We start from the raw sequence: 14477 nt of genomic DNA, 5'->3' as shown, positions 1-14477 counted from the left end.
CAGATGAGAGACTGGGAAACAGTCTCTGTGAACAAATGAGATGCTGGGAAAGGCTGAAGGCAGGAGGGGATGACAGAGGACAAGATGGGTCAGTAGACATGAGTTTGAGCACACTCAGGGAGACAGTGAAGGACAGAGAAGCCTGGCGTGCTGCAGTCGATGGAGTCGCAAAGAGTCGGACACGACTGAGCAACTGAACAAGAACAACGGAGAGGCTGACTGAGTGAATGCACATGCTCAGTTAAAACACAAAGGACCAGCCCAGCTTCCCAGGGTCCCTTCAATGCCAGGCCGGTCCAGTAACAAGACCAATCCCAGGATCTGTGGATGATGAGGTGGAAGCTCTTGAGAAGAGTCTCCCTACGTCAGGATGGGCTCTGGGTATATACCTAGTTAAGTGTTTCTTTTTATTGAACGTTGACTACCCGGCAAGCAGACATGGAGGTCTTTGTTTAATTCACAGCCTCCCTGTGCATGGTCACCATGGTGATTCCCACGTCAGGGATAAGGAGACACACTTGCGGATGTTAAGCAACTGGTTCGAGGTCTCTTGGCTATCAAGTCAGAGACCCCATTCAGCCTGGCCCCAGAGGCCCGCTGCTCAGACACCTCACTCTCCCGCTTCCCCACACCCCCCTACGTCAGTCCCCAAGTCTAGGGAGGGGATGGGGCAGGAACAAGAGCTCTCTGAACGAAGCCATTCCTACAAACATCCACCAGGACCTTGCTCTGTGTGAGTCCCAGGGCCCAGGGCAGAGGACACAGAGCCATGGGGCTGCCCCACCCTCCTGCAGCTGCGGGACACCCATGTCACAGGGAGTCACCCGACACGTGGTCTCCTGGAAAGCTTTTCCTTAATTAAGGGTAATCAAAATTCCTCTGGTTTTTGTGGATTTCTTAAAATTCCTCTAGTGGGGTGGGGAGGGTATGTGGAGTGAGTACTAATGTCTAAATTCAGCGGAGACCCTTGAGGTGGTGGGGGATGGGAGGGGGAGTCTGGCCAGACAGTAAGCTGACTGGGTAGGCTGGCCTCCCAGGCCTTGCCCCAGTTTGGAGCCATTTCCGCCCCCAAAGTCCTACTTCCCCCCTCTGCAGCCCCAAGCTCTGTACCTTGGCAGAGGGCCAGAGGGCACCTGCCTGGGGAAAAGTGCCCAGCTCAGCATTCGGTAGCAAGCCTTGGAGTACAGACACCAGCACCTCTGTTGAGACCCTAGAATTTTTTAATTTGAAGCCCAAAGTTTGCTCTCTCTCGTTCTCTCTCTCACTCCCTCTCATTCATTCATTCATTCCTGGCACGCTGCACACGCTCCCCTCCTCCCACACCCCAGCCCATTGTCATTCTGGTAGCATTTCAGCCTGCTGCAGGCGCGGGGAGGCTCCCTCTTCCACATTTCTCTGTTGAATCCCTGGCAAGGACAAAGCCGGTGGGAGCGAGATTCGGTGACTAGCTTTTCAGTTTCATGGCCGGACGTTGTCAGGACAGTACAGAGGAAACTGCCAACGATCCCGAGCGCGGCCCATGAATCTGGGGCAGAGCAGACAAGAACAAGGGAGCGCTTCAGCTGGGGTGGGGGTGCCGGCAGCCACTTAGATGAAAAAGTTCTCTTCTTCCAAATTTCTTTGATTCAGATTCTGTGCTAATTTAAAAAAAAAAAAAATCGATTCAGCAGTTTTCAGCCTTCCTCAATAAAGCATTTAGAGGGCTAAGAAAGAAAAAACAGAAACAGTTCTCCAGAGACCCTTCTCTATGGGGGGTGAGGACGAGTCGGTCACAGGTTGCTAGGAAGTGGGGGTTGTTAATTTGAGGAAGAGTTGTCATATTCCCGCGTTCTCTTTGCATCCTTGGATGATAGCACACGTGTATGTCCAGATGAAGGCACGCTGTCAAAATGAAAAGATCTGCATCCCAACCCCAAGCTCAGCCAACAGAGCTGCTGAGTGGCTGTGGGCTGGAGGCTCCCCCTCTCTCTCTGGACTCTCAAAATGGAGAGGATTGAATAGAACAACGCCTAATATCCTTTCCCACCTCTGTGCTTCTCTGCCTTTACCAAGCCCACCAGGAATCTTTTCATCCCCTCCAGTCTGAGGTCTCTGGTCTCCTGAGCAGAATCTCAGATGGGTTTGAATTGTAAGGACTGGTCTGTGACCTCCCGAGAGGTGAGTGACGGAACGGTGGCATCAGGAAGAATGGGTTTCATTTAACCTGTCGTGCCATCCAAGATTCCCCAGCTGGATATATTTGGGCAAGTTAACACAGAAGAATAACGTTGTGAACTTGCACTGGGGTTTTGTTTTATGGTTCCCAGAACTTCCTCAAATACATTCTCTTTCAAATACATGCCTCACAACTACCCTATAAGTGAGGTCCTATCATTGGCCCTTTTACAGATAAGAAAAGTGAGGTTCACATGCCCAAAAGGCTGACCAGAGCTCCTACCCAGCACTTTGGTTTGCTCTGACCTAAGACAGACAAAAGTTGCTCCCAGAGAAGCAATTTGTGCAAGGGAGAAAAGTCAGGCACATTTTGCCAGATCCTTCCTTCCAGCTCCTGGCTCCTGTGCCACCCCACACTGCCCTCTATTTGGTTGTATCCGTCCAAGGCTCTTAGTTGCAAGCAACATAAATGAAGTATGGGTGATTTAAACTGAAAGCAAATTTATTAAAGGATGCTGAGCAGCTCACAGATGAGACAGGAAGGGTGGAGAACGAGGCTTAGAAGGTAGGCAGGAATAAAGGGAAGTCACACAGCCAGAATCACGGCTCAAACTCTTGCCACGAAACCGGCCCAGCAACGTCAGCACTGCAGCTGCTACGAACAGGCTGGGGCACCACGGCTGCTGCTGTCTCTGCTAACCCTGGCCATGTGCCTGCACCCGAGCTGCAAGGGGAGCTGGGAAGGTGTGTACTGGGCACTCCCACCTTCCATAGGAAGGCTCTGCTGCCCAACAAATCTCACAGGGTGGAGGTTACCCCCAAAATAGGAAGGGTATTGAAATGCCAAGTGACCAAGCAGATGCTAAGTGTGCAGGTAAAGTCAGGTCAGGACAGGTAACAACAACAAAAAAATCCTAAATCTGAATGACTTTAAAACACCAAAGACTTATTTCTTGATCACTCTACAGCTCCATCAAGGGTCAGCTGAGGGCTCTGCTCTAGGTCATCCCGAGTCCAGGCTAATGGAGCATCCACCATCATTGCCAGAGAGACCTGGAGCAGTTATTACAGAGTTTAGTCCAGAAGTGACATCACTCTACTCCTGGCTCATTGGCTGGAACTAGTCACATGGCCCTGCCTTGGGGCCAGCATGTACAATACTGCCTTGGACCTAGAAGGCAGAGAGCTGAGAATACCTGGTGATGTCCACAGCCCACTAAATGGAACCTGCCAATCAGAGCCTTCCTCGGGAGGGAATAGAAGAAAATGGCACTAGAATGGAGGCAGGAGACCTGGGTTTCATTTTGAGTTGAGCCACTGGGACCTGTACCTTTCTCTAGCACCCCTAAAAATGGAGGAAACCCCCACTTTGAAGTGTGATCCCAGGAAGCAGTCCACTCAAATATTAGCAGCATGTGGCAGCAGCAAATGCTCAGCGCACAGCCCACCAATGAAGTCCTGGACGGGCTCGGAGAAGCCAGTGCCAGGAGCGGACCCAGGTTCCTGGAGCTCAGGCAGGAAGGCAACGTTGTCCTCACCCACAGGCTCTTCAGCGGCTGCACTGTCTCCCCAGAAAGAAAAGCACTTCTCGGTAGCCCCAGGATCCCTCTGGAAATAAACCTTCTGTGAGCAACAAGAGCTGAGATTTCTGTTGTGTTCACAGGCCTCTTGGGCCCCACTCTGTTTCAGCTGCAGAGAGGTGCCTGCTAGACTGAGCCCCAGGAAAGCAGGGAGTGGGGCACTGTGAGCGGCGTCTGCTGACTCCTGAGCGGCCTTGCGCCCCAGCCCTTCCTAAAGCTGCAAAGCTGACACTTCCAAAGGCGTGAGAGCAACTATTGGGACCACTGTGCCCCGTGACCCACAGACTAAACATTTAAGCTTCTTTCAAGATCCAGTCCTGGAAAAAGTGCAGGTGGAACTTCTGAGACAAGCGGGATTCATGGACACAGCAGAAACCACTAGTTCCTCCCGATACACACTTGCCACTTCTTCCTTAACAATAAGTACACCAATTTTTAACCAGGGGTTGTACCAGAGGTCCAGCTACACTTCCCAACCTGCTCCACAGTGCTCTAGAGCCTGGTGACTTAAGCAGCCCTCCTGGGTCAGAGCTTTCACGATGGCAGAGGAGCCTGGGAGGCTAAAGGTCATGGGCCTGCCCTGTCGGTCTTCCTCCAGACTTTTCCATGAGACAGACGAATTTCTGTTATTTTGTGGTTTATAATTACTATTGATAAAAGCAAAATTCAACTGTGCAAAGCTATTGTAGAGGCAGAAAAGTAACTCTTAATTACTCCTGCTTTGAAGGAGCATGGGGCTTGTTAAAAGTGTGACCTCATGTTCGGATGGCCTCTTTCATGGGCCTGGAACTGGGTTTGGAAGAGAGGGCTCGAGAGGCATCATCTGTGGGGCAACCTGTTAGGCAGGAGTATCCGGCATTTCACAGGCAAACCACGAGGCACGGAGAGAAGATGAGACGGAGCGAGTAAGGGAAGAGAGAAGGTGATGAGCTGGGACAGAGGCTGGTGTGCCCATGGGGAGAAACAGCTGATCATGAATCCCTCGGGACATATAAAGTCGTCTAAGAATCTAAGTCGTCTAAGGAATCAAGGTGCTGCATTTCACAAGAAAATCCGTAAACTAAAATGAACACAGTAGAGGCTGGAGTTCTGATGCAGTGGTGACCATGGAAAAGTTGCAGAAATTGTGTCGTGGGGTCAGGCTTGGACTTCTGCAGGGCCTAGGATAGTGGTGGTGGGCGGAGGGCGGGGTGGGCAGTGACAAGGAAGGAGTGAGCAGTCTGAGCCAGATCTCAAGGGGCAGGGACGCCCTAGCCAGCATCCACCCCATGAGATACTTCTTGCCGCTTCCTCATCCGTCTCCCTGCCCCCAGTCTTACCAGGTCCAATCACACCCCATGTTGTCCCACAGAAATCTTTGTCAATTTTCCATCTAGTACTCCTTCTGTCCTATTTAAAGCCCACTGTTTCCACTCCAAGGTCAAATTTAATTCCTGAAATGGTAGCATTTGAGCTCCCAGCTTATTTCATCCACCTCATCTCCTGCTGGTCCCCACTCCACCCCAAATACGTGCTCTGCAACCCCATGGGACTGGCATCCCTCTGCAGAATATATCCAATACTCTTCTAGATCCTGGGCCTCTGCTCAAGCTGGAACCTTCTGCCTGGGGCTCTGATCCTCTCTCCTCTCTATGTACTTATCCAGGAAAGGTCCTTTAGTTGCAACAGACATGAACTCTGGCTGGTTTAATCAGTAAAGTTATGCAGTAAGGAATATGGGGTGGGGCTTCCCTGATGGCTCAGTGGTAAAGACTATGCCTGCCGATGCAGGAGACAGGGGGTTTCAATTCCTGATCCAGGAAGATCCCACACGCCACAGGGCAACTGAGTCTGTGTGCCACGACTAAGGAGCCTGTGCTCTAGAGCCCAGGATCCACGAGTACTGAAGCCCGTGTGTCCTGGAGCCTGCGCTCAGCAGCAAGAGAAGCCATGCGGTGAGAAGCCCACACACCACAGTAGAGAGTAGCCCCTGCTGGCCACAACTAGAGAAAGTCCTGCACAACGAAGACTCAGCACAGCAGCCCCCGTCCAAAAAAAGGAATACGAGTGGCTCCTGGAATCCCTGGGAGGGCCAGAGATCCAAGCCTGGAGATGACGTGGACAGGAGTCACCCCTAAAATCACAGCACTGGACATTCCACGGAGATGCCACCGCCCCAATGCTGGGTCAGAACAGCATCAGGTGTCTCTGACATGGACTGGACAGATACTGGACACCCCTGTGGGACCCCCACCACGGCCCTCTGAAGGCAGGACACCACCTTCCGGCATGGAACATGCTTTCTTCACCTGCCACCTGCTGCACCAAGTGCCACAGTGGCCTCTAATAGCTGGAGTGGAAACCATATGCTTAGGAAGCGGGGAAATCAAGTCTCTGGGCTGCCAGGTAGAAGAGGTCTCCCCATCCTACAGAGACTCACAGGCGGGTATGGCCCAAATGAACAAACGTGTTCAAAGGCACTTCCATAAAGAAGGGCAACACCCACCACACTCATGAGGACCCTGCTTGAATGTCACCTTTTGTGGGACATCCCCACGGCTGACTTGAGCAGTTACCTGCACCCCTCTGTACCCTTGGCACCCACTTCCATTCTCAGGAACCACTATTGATGACCTCCCTCAAGGTATGAACGTGCTTCTCTTTACAGACAAGAGATGCAAGAGCCAGAGGGGAGATGTCAAGGATATTTTCAAGGGCACCATCAACTTAGGTATAAGTGGCCAGCTGGAAACAAGGGTGAGAGTTGGGAGTAGAGGTTGAGGTGGGGAGGTTGACAAAGAGAAGCTAAAAAACCAACATGCCAAAAAATAATCACCCTTTTGGGCTTGTTGATGGGGGTCCGAATTTTCTACCCAAACAGGCAAACGTTCCTGATCTGGACCCATTGTCAGAATCTCTTAGGAAACTTGTTATAAATGCAAATGGCCATGACCCACCTCTTGGCAATGATTCTGTAGATCTGAAGGATGGCTGGGCATCTATATTTTTAATGAGGTCCTCAGGGAATTTTGATGAACACCAAAGTTGAAGAAAGACTAACCAAAGACATCTATAAAGGTATACGTAGTGAACTAGGTGGATTTATAGTCATTCCTAGACATGATCTGAAGGGATGGGGCCCAGGAGAAGGAAGCTGATTCATTCACACTTTTAGCCAATCATTTGTTTGTTAGTTTCTATGTTCAGTCATTCCACAATAATGGATTTAGTGGAGCAATGTGGTCAGGTTTGTATCAGTCAGGATGGGCTAGATAATGCTGCAGTAAAAAACAACTCCACAATCTCAGTGGCTCAAAACAACCAAGGTTTATTTTTCAATCCTGCTGGTCCATTAGGGGCCAACTGGAGCCCCTACTCCATGACCTCTCATTTGGGCCCAGGATGATAGATCAGCCACTATCTCAAATTGTGCTGGTTATCATGGCAGGTGAAAGGAGAATTCTTGGAGGGTCTCATGTTAGTACTTAAATGTCCCAGAAGGGACACGAATCCCTTCCGCTTACAGCTCACTGGCCAGAACCAGTTACATGCCCCGCAACTAACCCTTTGGTTCAGGACTGCTGCACCTCCATACTACAGCAGGATAGGGCAGAGGATCTATCAGCAAGACAAAGCCTTCCCAGACACCCTCAGCTTCTATCTCCTCGGTCAGAACTGACACCTATGGTTACCCTTAGCAACCCAAGGAATCTGGGGCAGACACTTTAACAGGGCACACTGAAGCCCCAGAGAAAACTGGGTTTGGATGATAAAACAGGGAATGGATACTGGGCAGGCAACTAGAAGCAAATGATTCAACAGGGGAGTCACTGGAGAATGACAGGTAGCATTGTCTGTGTGAAAACCGAAGACAGACAGAATGGATCCAGATCCCAACAGCAGTAGCGTGGACGGCCCAACTGTGAGCCCGGCTTCCCTGAGGCCATCAATGTAGGGGCTGGCTAAGAGGCTCTCTATGTAATCAAAAGACCAAAACTAGCAAGTAGCAAGTATAATTCAAAATACATATTGGGACTTCCCCGGAAGTCCAGTTGCTAAGACTCCACCCTCCTAACCACGGGGCCAAGGTTCAACTCCTGACCAGGGAACTAGATTCCACATGTTGAGACTAAAAGATCCCGTCTGCTACAGTGAGGGCTTGGAGTGGCCAAATAAAAACAAATACTTAAAAAAAAAATTATAAAATAAACACATATTAATCAAGATTTCTGCCCCATAACAGACTACAACTGAGTACACTAGGAAGTTGTATCAAGGCCATATTATTAGCTATTAGCTATTGAGTGCCAACTATGTGTCAAGTTCTGCATACATACTATCTGTTTTACATCAACAAATGGCAAGTATTAATATGCTCATTTTACAGATGAGCAAACTGAGGCTCAGACTGGTTCATGGATGGTTCAAGGTCACACACATGATAAGAGAGGTTCCCAATCCAAACTCAACCCAGATTTCAAACTTCCCATTCTTTTCTTACATTATATCAGATCGCCTCTTCACTAAGCATCCTTTAGTAATAAGAATTTGAAATGACAATGTGCTAAAAACACTGCAGCCTGAAATGTTATCTAAGATGCACATTTGGTGGGAGAAGCAGTGATAGTATTGATTGGTGCTGAGGACACCTGCTTATCAAAGCCTTGTTTTCTGAGTGTGTGTTTGGATCCAGTCGGTCATTAGAGATGCTGGAAAACATCACAAAGAAATAAACAAAAAGCAGCCGAGATCCCTTGGTGCAGATGTAGCCAATATACTACAGACTGCCAATTTCGAGAAACGCCGTATATTGTCAATTAAAAAATGAACATCTGTATGGCCTAAGACTTAGTAAGGCTCTTTGGATGAACATACGGAAGCAAGGAGAAAAAGGGCCACACCATGAACATGAATGAGGACCAACAACCTGTCTAACCCAACTGGGCGTGGTGTCTAAATGCAGCCCCGGACTCTGGAATGCTCCTGAAAGACTGGAAGGATACCAAGGCAACCCACAGATTTTCCTCTAACCTTGGGGCCTGCTCTCAGCTCCAGGCTCCTAGTCCAGTTCAGTCATGCATTATGGACAGCTCACTGGATTGCACCTGACCCCTCTGTAAACACAGCCAGTATACTGATGATATTCTGCCATTTGGTGGAGGGCAGTATCAAAAATCTTGAATAGCCTGTTCCTATACTTAGAAGAGTTTTGCCAAGAGAACACACTGGTCATAGCAAACACCCTCTTCCAACAACACAGGAGAAGACTCTACACATGGACATCACCAGATGGTCAACACCAAAATCAGACTGATTATATTCTTTGCAACCAAAGACGGAGAAGTTCTATACAGTCAGCAAAAACAAGACCCGGAGCTGACTGTGGCTCAGATCATGAACTCCTTATTGCAAAATTCAGACTTAAATTGAAGAAAGTAGGGAAAACCACTAGACCATTCAGGTATGACCTAAATCAAATCCCTTAAGATTATACAGTGGAAGTGATTAATATATTCAAGGGATTAGACCTGATAGACAGAGTGCCTGAAGAACTATGGATGGAGGTTCATGACACTGTACAGGAGGCAGTGATCAAAACCATCCCCAAGAAAAAGAAACACAAAAAGGCAAAGTGGTTGTCTGAGGAGGGCTTACAAATAGCTGAGAAAAGAACAGAAGCTAAAGGCAAAGGAGAAAAAGAAAGATACCCAACTGAATGCAGAGTTCTAAAGAATAGCAAGGAGAGATAAGAAAGATTTCCTCAGCGATCAATGCAAAGAAATAGAGGAAAACAATAAAATGGGAAAGACTAGAGATCTCTTCAAGAAAATTAGTGATATCAAGGGAATATTTCATGCAAACATGGGCACAATAAAGGGCAGAAATGGTAGGGACCTAACAGAAGCAGAAGATATTAAGAAGAGGTGGCAAGAATACACAGAAGAACTGTACAAAAAAGATCTTCACGAACCAGATAATCATGATGATGTGATCACTCACCTAGAGCCAGACATCCTGGAGTCCAAAGTCAAGTGGACCTTAGGAAGCATCACTACGAACAAAGCTAGTGGAGGTGACGGAATTCCAGTTGAGCTATTTCAAATCCTAAAAGATGATGCTGTGAAAGTGCTACACTCAATATGCCAGCAAATTTGGAAAACTCAGCAGTGGCCACAGGACCAGAAAAGGTCAGTTTTCATTCCAATCCCAAAGAAGGGCAATGCCAAAGAATGTTCAAACTACCGCACAACTGCACTCATCTCACATGCTAGCAAAGTAATGCTCAAAATTCTCCAAGCCAGGCTTCAACAGTACATGAACCGCTAACTTCCAGATGTTTAAGCTGGATTTAGAAAAGGCAGAGGAACCAGAGATCAAATTGCCAACATCCGCTGGATCATAGAAAAAGCAAGAGAGTTCAAGAAAAACATCTAGTTCTGCTTTAGTGACTACGCCAAAGCCGCTGACTGTGTGGGTCAGGACAAACTGTGGAGAATTCTTGAAGAGATGGGAATACCAGACCACCTGTCCTGCCTCCTGAGAAACGTGTATGTAGGTCAAGAAGGAACAGTTAGAACTGAACGTGGAACAACAGACTGGTTCCAAATTGGGAAAGGAGTACATCAAGCCTGTATATTGTCACCATGCTTATTTAACTTATATGCAGAGTACATTACGCAAAATGCCGGGCTAGATGAAGCACAAGCTGGAATCTAGATTGCCAGGAGAAATATTAATAACCTCAGATATGCAGATGACAGCACACTTAAGGCAGAAAGCGAAGAGGAATTGAACAGCCTCTTGATGAAAGTAAAAGAGGAGAGTGAAACAGTTGGCTTAAAGCTCAACATTCGGAAAACGAAGATCATGGCATCTGGTCCCATCACTTCATGGCAAATAGATGGGGAAACAGTGGAAAAAGTGGCAGACTTTATTTTTGGGCTCCAAAATCACTGCAGATGGTGACTGAAGCCATGAAATCAAAAGACACTTACTCCTTGGAAGAAAAGTTCTGACCAACCTAGACAGCATATTCAAAAGCAGAGACATTACTTGGCCAACAAAAGTCCGTCTAGTCAAGGCTATGGTTTTTTCAGTAGTCATATACGGATGTGAGAGTTGGATCATAAAGAAAGTTGACCGCTGACGAATTGATGCTTTTGAACTGTGGTGTTGGAGAAGACTCTTGAGAGTCCCTTGGCCTGCAAGGAGATCAAACCAGTCAATCCTAAAGGAAATCAGTCCTGAATATTCATTGGAAGGACTGCTGTTGAAGCTGAAACTCCAAAACTTTGGCCACCTGATGCAAAGAACTGACACATCTGAAAAGACTCTGATGCTGGGAAAGATTGAAGGTGGGAGGAGAAGGGGACGACAGGATGAGATGGTTGGATGGCATCACCGACTCAATGGACATGAGTTTAAGCAAGCTCCGGGAGTTGGTAATGGACAGGGAAGTTTGGCGTGCTGCAGTCCATGGGGTTGCAAAGAGTCGGACACGACTGAGCAACTGGACTGAACTGATACTTAGAAGATGGTTAAGAATCTTCCTACAATGCAGGAGACCAGGGTTCAATCCCTGGGTTGGGAAGATCTCCTGGAGAAGGGAATGGCAACCCACTCCAGTATTCTTGCCTGGAGAATTCCATGGATAAAGGAGCCTAGAGGAATACAGTCCATGGGTCACAAAGAGCCAGACACAACTGAGCGACTAACATTACATTACATTATATACTTAGAAGAGCCAATTTCCCATTTATTCATTATTTTTGTTCATTCATCCATATTTACCAAGAGCCTATACGTACAGGCACTATTTAGGTGCTAAGGACACAATGATAAACAAAACAGACAAACCCTCCCTTCATGTAATTTAGAAGTTAGTAGAGGAGACACTGGTTAATTAAATAACTTCCCAACCCAAATGTAAACTTGTGACTGTATTATATTATCAACATTGGCTGGGGACCAGGAATTATGCTAACTAGAATGTCAAACTGAAGCTTCATCCTCGCCAGAGCCCTGAGGAACTAAGGCTCTGAGACATGAGGCGACTTTCCCAGTCACACCACCCCAAAGCGATGGAGCCGGGATTCCAGTCCAGTGTCATCTGATGCAGAAGCCCTCATGCGTGGCTGCTTTTTCATATCTCCCTTGGCAAATTATGGATCTCATTTCCAGTTTCTGCCCTCTCTCTTTTGGAGATCCAGGTTTAGCCTTGTAGTCGTTGACATAAAATATTCCAGTCCTTAATATGTACAATTCACTGGGCTCAGGCAATGTGCTACAGACAAACTGTAACAATGAGAGGCAACGATTATTTTTCCCTAAAGGATATCTGAAAATGAGATCACTACCTGGGCCAAAATTAAAACAATATCTGCGTAGAAATTTCGAAAGATCCTGGATTATTAATACAGCAATGGCGCTCCCTGGTGACAATCATTGTGTATTACATGTCTTTGCATTTTGGGTGTAGTGGAAACTTACTGCAACTCTGGATGAGTAATAAACCAGGAGAAGGGGACGACAGAGGATGAGATGATTGGATGGCATCACCGACTCAATGGACATGAATTTGAGCAAATTCTGGGAGATAGTGAAGGACGGGGAAGTCTGGTGTGCTGCAGTCCATGAGGTCACAGAGAGTCAAATACGACTTAGCAACTGCACAAGTCTTGATTACTTTCTCTTCATTCCCTTGACTCCACCACAACCCATTTATAGCGGTTCCAGACACAAGGTCACAGCTATAAGATTCAACCTGCTTTCACAGGTCAGAATTCTAGCAACTAGGATATGATACAAGGTCCTCATGAGACTGACAAACGATTAAACCATTTGCTGTCAGTCTCCAGGATCACTTACCCATTTGGTCATGATGGATTAATCCATCATCCCCTGCTTTTTCTGCAAGTGGTGGCTACAAATGACACCCTCCTCCACCCACCCCCAACACAGACTGTCTCTCTGACTTTACCCCATGGTTATAGGAAATGGACCAAAACGTACACGTCTGCTTTCAGCTAGGTATTGAGCTATGGGCTGGAAATGTGGTGATGAACAGCAGGCTGTGTGGCTCTAGAACTTTAGCCGTGGCAACAGGTGGCCAATTAACCTATAAATTATTCACTTTCAATTACAATAATTGTTACAAGAAAGAGGCTTTGAGAGTCTAAAAGTGAGATAAAACCAATTAGGTCAGAAGGTCAGAAAAGTTTACCCTGAGGAAAGAGTAAGATGTGCCTGTCAAAATGGAGAAGAGGCTGGCCAAAGTGATCAGAGAGTTTCGAGAAGAATGAACTTGGGGGCCCAGGCAGCCTGAACCCAGGCCTCTCCTGCGGCTAAAAGTGGGTGATAAGTGTGGGAACAATTAGGAGAAATAGTCATTAGGAAATCCCCAGGATGGCTGAAGTATTACGAGATAATGTTGGTTGTTAACTTAACCTTTGAGGAAGAGTGAACTTGAGTTAAAGGCTGAGTATAAACTATAACACCCCAATATTCATTTTAAGGGCTAAATGCTTTTAAATGGGAAATGCTGGAGTGGAGAGCATCCATAATAGAGAGATCTCTATTATTTCTTTTCTTAGGAGCCAAGGATATTGAAGAATTTATTATTTACATACCCTCCACCGCTTATGGAAGATGAAATAACAATGCCTAGGTTATGGGCAAGAGTTAGTCACTAACAGGCAAAAGCTGAAAGAAAGAGAGGACAGTGGTGGCAGTTCCAATGGTGAATTGTAGCTACAAAAAAAATTGAGAAAAAAAGCCTTACCTTTGATGTCAGCTAGCTCGCAAAATGTAGTACACCTTAGCTTAAACATCGCCAAGATTTGGATTCAGGAGACCTGACTTCAACCCCTCCTCTTCCACCTTTAGCTAGGTGATCATGGTAACAAACTCTGTGCCTCCATTTTTGGATCTGCAAAATAGTGATAATAACTGCTTTTTAGATTGTGAAGTAGTGTATATAAAGTACTTGGTATCATGCCTGTAATATTCCAATTACTCAACATTCACTTATTATTATTGTAGGCTTCCCAGGTGGCTCAATAGTAAAGAATCCACCTGCCAAAGCAGGGGACACAGGAAATGAGAGTTCTGTTCCCTGAGTGGGGAAGATCCCCTGGAGAAGGAAACAGCAACCCATTCCAGTATTCTTGCCTGGAAAATTCCATGGAGAGAGGAGTCTGGCAAGCCACAGTCCATGGGTGTTGCAAAGAGTCAGACACAACTGACCAAGCAAGCCAAAAAAAAAAAAAAACTATCCGGAAGGAAATACACACACACACACACACACACACAAACAAAATCAGGGAACTTTTTTACGGCACAATTTTCTGTTATTTTTCAATTTTCTAAAATAAGTATGTACTTCTACTAAAATCAGAAGGGGAAATAAAAACCACAATTTTTGAATAAAAGAAATGTGACTAGTCCACTGCTTCCCACATTTCCCAGATCATATTTGTTGCTCAAGAAGGGCGTGGGAATACATGTTAAAATCATGGATTCCCAGGCCACGACCTAGAAATACTGAATCAGAATCTCTAAGGGACAAACCTGTTAATCTATGCATTCAATCAGCCTAGGAGACGATTCTTACAATCAGGTACTCTGGGAATGCGCAGATTTAGAGCGAAGGGGCAGTACCGGGTGAGGGCGAGGAAGGCCAGCCCACGCTGCAGCAATCACTAGGGCCTACGCCTACAAGTCCCATCCTGTCCCGCAAACTGGAGACGCGAGCCCGGAGCCTGC

At 46.9% G+C, this 14477-nt stretch overlaps 1 long non-coding RNA gene across 1 annotated transcript; it reads right to left on the bottom strand.

The window, feature by feature from the left end:
* Positions 1 to 1202: 1202 nt before the first annotated feature.
* LOC102414453 lies at positions 1203 to 14446 on the bottom strand. The gene is made up of 3 exons (XR_327581.3): positions 14283 to 14446; positions 13495 to 13641; positions 1203 to 1637 (listed from the first exon to the last, which is right to left on the bottom strand). It is a non-coding gene; the product is annotated as an uncharacterized LOC102414453 (long non-coding RNA).
* Positions 14447 to 14477: the final 31 nt, after the last annotated feature.

This window comes from Bubalus bubalis, chromosome 19 (assembly GCF_019923935.1).
Source record: "Bubalus bubalis isolate 160015118507 breed Murrah chromosome 19, NDDB_SH_1, whole genome shotgun sequence".
NCBI classification, from domain to species: domain Eukaryota; kingdom Metazoa; phylum Chordata; class Mammalia; order Artiodactyla; family Bovidae; genus Bubalus; species Bubalus bubalis.
Note: the sequence above shows the minus strand (reverse complement) of the source record. Positions and strands in the feature narration are given on the sequence as shown.